The sequence below is a fragment of the Silene latifolia genome, chromosome 8, assembly GCF_048544455.1.
Source record: "Silene latifolia isolate original U9 population chromosome 8, ASM4854445v1, whole genome shotgun sequence".
In the NCBI taxonomy this organism is placed as follows: Eukaryota; Viridiplantae; Streptophyta; class Magnoliopsida; order Caryophyllales; family Caryophyllaceae; genus Silene; species Silene latifolia.
Window position 1 is genome coordinate 86,530,091 of NC_133533.1, and position 4,049 is coordinate 86,534,139.

Consider the following 4,049-nt stretch of genomic DNA (forward strand, 5'->3'; position numbering starts at 1 on the left):
AACCAGGTTTATATATATACTCCCTCCATTTTTTAATATATGACGTTTTGCTTTTTCGAGGTTAGCCTTTGACTTTAATATTTACAAAAATATATTTGGTAAATAATTATAAATATTATACCATTAAATTCCTTATGAAAAATTTTTTCATATGAGTATACATATCACTATATTTAATCATATAATTTGAGAGATATTGAAGAGAGAAGTGTGTGTCTCGAAATGTGAGAAAGTCATATATAGAAAAATAGAGGAGTATATATATATATATATATATATATATATATATATATATATATATATATATATATATATATATATATATATATATATATATATATATATATATATATATATATATATATATATATATATATATAAACTAGGTTGAAACGTTGTGGATGCCCCACGTGAAATCATTTTTTTTTCTTCCATCATCATTCTTACATTTTAAAGAAACTCGATATCACATTATTCCCACTATCCCAAAGAAAGATAACTTATTCAAAGCAAAGATAACTATAGCCCCTCCCTAGTCGTCATTATATATATATATATATATATATATATATATATATATATATATATATATATATATATATATATATATATATATATATATATATATATATATATAGATTCGGGATCATATGAGAACCACTAGGATGATGAGAACCATGAGAACCACTAATAATACTACTAATATTAACATTACTAATTAATAATACAAAATTTCCAATCCCGCACCCTTCTTACTCCGTCATTTTGCAAAATCTCTTTCTCACTCCTTTTCTCTCTCTCTCTTTGATTATCAATGTTCATCGAGCTCGCGACGACATTAATGGCGGACGACCTTTTTGGCGACTTACCCCCTCCTTCATACCACCACCCTCCTCCTCCTCCTCAACAAAGAAGAACAAAAAGTCTGTAGAAATCAGTGAATCCATGAAGTTAACCCTAGTATTTCCGATACTCCAATTGTTCCTCTCAGAAGCGCTCTTAAACAGTCCTCCTTTTGATTCCACTCCTAAAGATTCTCGTAAATGTCCAAAATAATCATGAAGTACTGAAGTAGTTATCTTTTCCTCTGTAACTATCAAGAGTCAGGAGGGTGTAAGATGAATCCATACAGAAAAAAAATGAAAATCTAGAATGATGGTGAAACATTCTACTGATTCATCTACTGATGTTTACTTATTCCCCCAATTAAAGGAAAATTACTCAATTTTGTTTTTCATTTGTGGCCCTTTATTTCACTCTCAATTACGGAGAGATATTTTTTCGATAGAAATGGATGCCTTATTGAGATAGTGCTTTGTTGCAGCTCTCATTCGACGATTTCCAGACTGATGAACAGGCATGGGTGGATACTATTAAATCTGTAGGAATTGGAGGTGTTGTCAGGATTAATACCATGGATGGCTTGGTCAGTCTCAGTTCGACCAAACTGTTTACTGGTCTGCTCTTTCATCTGCTATTTCTGAGGTACTTCCTTATATCTATGCTTTCGTCTTCGTATTATTTGTTTCTTTTTACTTGGCTTTTTAAAAGCAATTGAAAAAAAAACACTTGTCTTTAGAAATACTTCCGACCTAAAACCCTTACTCATTTGATGGTGGTATCCGCATTGTTGCCCTCAGTGTCCAAGCAATGAATTGCAGTTCTTATTGAGTGAGATTCAGGAGTGGGGCATTCCTGGACTAATGCTTGAGAGTTAAGTTTGTGGTTTTCGGACAAGAAGACAGCTTGAGAGTAGTTGAATGTCTGTATTCTTCATAGTTATTGGCAGTTTCTCACTTTCTTGTGTCTTTAATATTAGAACATGATTAGACATAAAAGGATAAGATGTGTATCTTTCATGGGTCAGGTGCAAGAATTTGAGGTTTTAGACGTATCATAACTATATTCTTGACATGAAGAATGTTTTTTTCGACACATCGGTTGATGCAGGCCACACATACACAACTGCACAACTAAGGATACTGCTTTTGTAGGGATAGCTATACCTTGTGTACATTCTCACTCAGGGAAAATAAGTGGAGGAAACTTTATTTGTGTATTATTATCATTTTGTTTGTGTAGAAATATATGATACTACGATGTCTTTTCATCATATCGATATAGTGATATGGTTACTTGACTACTTAACTTATTTATAGCGTATTGTAAAGGTTATTAGCTCAATGGTAGAGCGATGTGCTTATTTTGCACAAAGGTATGGGTTCGAATCCCATATAACCTAATAAATAAAAAATCCCGTGATTTTAGGATAGTCATCAGTGTACATGCATGAAATAAGTGTTATATGTGCATGAAATAAGGTTCTATGTGCATGAAAAAGTTCTTATTATGATACTAATTACTGTTGGTTAAGGACATTAATTTTACATGGCCGTGAAATCAGATTATAAGTGCATGAAATAAGGTTCTATATGCATGAAATAAGGTTCTATGTGCATTAAAAAGTTCTTCAGTTGCACTAGTTGGTTATATTATGTTACTAATTATTGTTGGTTAAGAACATTAATTTTCATTATATGTGCATGAAATAAGGTTCTATGTGCATGAAATAAGGTTATATGTGCATGAAAAAGTTCTTATTATGATACTAATTACAATTGGTTAGGGACATTAATTTTACATGGCCGTGAAATCAGATTATAAGTGCATGAAATAAGGTTCTATATGCATGAAATAAGGTTCTATGTGCATTAAAAAGTTCTTCAATTGCACCAATTGGTTATATTATATTACTAATTACTGTTGGGTAAGGACATTAATTTTGATTATATGTGCATGAAATAAGGCTCTATGTGCATGAAACAAGGGAAATGTCTGTGAAGGAGATTTAATATATTTATCGGCCTTTTCAAGGCATTTTAGGCTTATGCATAGAAACTACCAGTCCTTGGCAATTACAATGTAAAATAATGTAAAAGAAACACCGGTATTTGCTAGCCAATGTGGGAATTGAACCCACATCTTGTGCACTGCACAATGCTCTCCCGTTTGAGCTAATTGGCTCTCATAAGTGAGGAAACTAGTTTGTACATCATCAAGTTAAATCATTACTCGTCCAATATCAAGAGACCAAGCGCCCTTCAAGATCAAGTCAGATTGGATAGTAAGAAAATAAAATCACACACAACAAATAACTCTGATAAATTCAGAAAAAATAAACCTTATTGGGGTCCTCCTAACAGTTAGTAACTCGTACTCCTCAGACTACAGGTTAAAAAAGAAAGAATACTGCCATCCATATGGGGCGGAATCTGATTTTGGCCGTAAGAATGAGGAGATTTCTTAATAGTTAGCGGGTGATCCATAATGCAAATAGTACATGAGAATAGACGAGATATCTATTGAACTACAATTCTTTGATATCATTTTTCTCCTTGACATAAGTGACATTCGCATACGAGTACTTGTTTAATGACTATTCGCAGTAAGCATCTAAACAAATGACAATCATAAGAATATTCATGTGATTAGGGAATGTAAAAGAACTATTGAAGAAATTCGCACATAAAAGATTGAAAACCTGGGAATATGCTATAGAAAGCCACCCAACAAGGCTGAGTACATCTATCAGGCCGATAGTCTGCAGCAGATCAAGCAAATATTATGCATTAAGCTGGATCTTAATTTGGGTACTCATAATGAAAAAACTTACAGCCCTGCGACCGAAATAGTCTGTTATTCTGCCACACAGAATTGAGCCAAATAAGCCCCCTATGGACAATGCTGATCCGAAAAGCGAATACTGCAGGGATAAGCATCCACTCAGTCAGTAAACGATCTAGCTGTTAATAGATTAAAAATTCACTACTTTGGAAACATATATCCGGATTTGCAGAATGATTCACATTCACTACTTTGGAAACAATTTCATCATTCTCCACACTATTTAAAGCCGGACCAGACTGAGCACAAGGATCAGGCGCATCTTTCAGAGAAGCACCCAAACTTCCTACTTCACTGTTAGGTGAATCATTGTGTCTATTTACAAACTTGGTGTCACGAGGCGAAAAATCCTGCTTCTCAACCCT

At 33.3% G+C, this 4,049-nt stretch overlaps 1 long non-coding RNA gene across 1 annotated transcript; it reads right to left on the bottom strand.

Moving 5' to 3' along the window:
• Nucleotides 1–3,064: 3,064 nt before the first annotated feature.
• On the bottom strand, nt 3,065–3,763 carry LOC141594450 (uncharacterized). The gene is made up of 3 exons (XR_012522209.1): nt 3,674–3,763; nt 3,542–3,601; nt 3,065–3,099 (listed from the first exon to the last, which is right to left on the bottom strand). It is a non-coding gene; the product is annotated as an uncharacterized LOC141594450 (long non-coding RNA).
• Nucleotides 3,764–4,049: the final 286 nt, after the last annotated feature.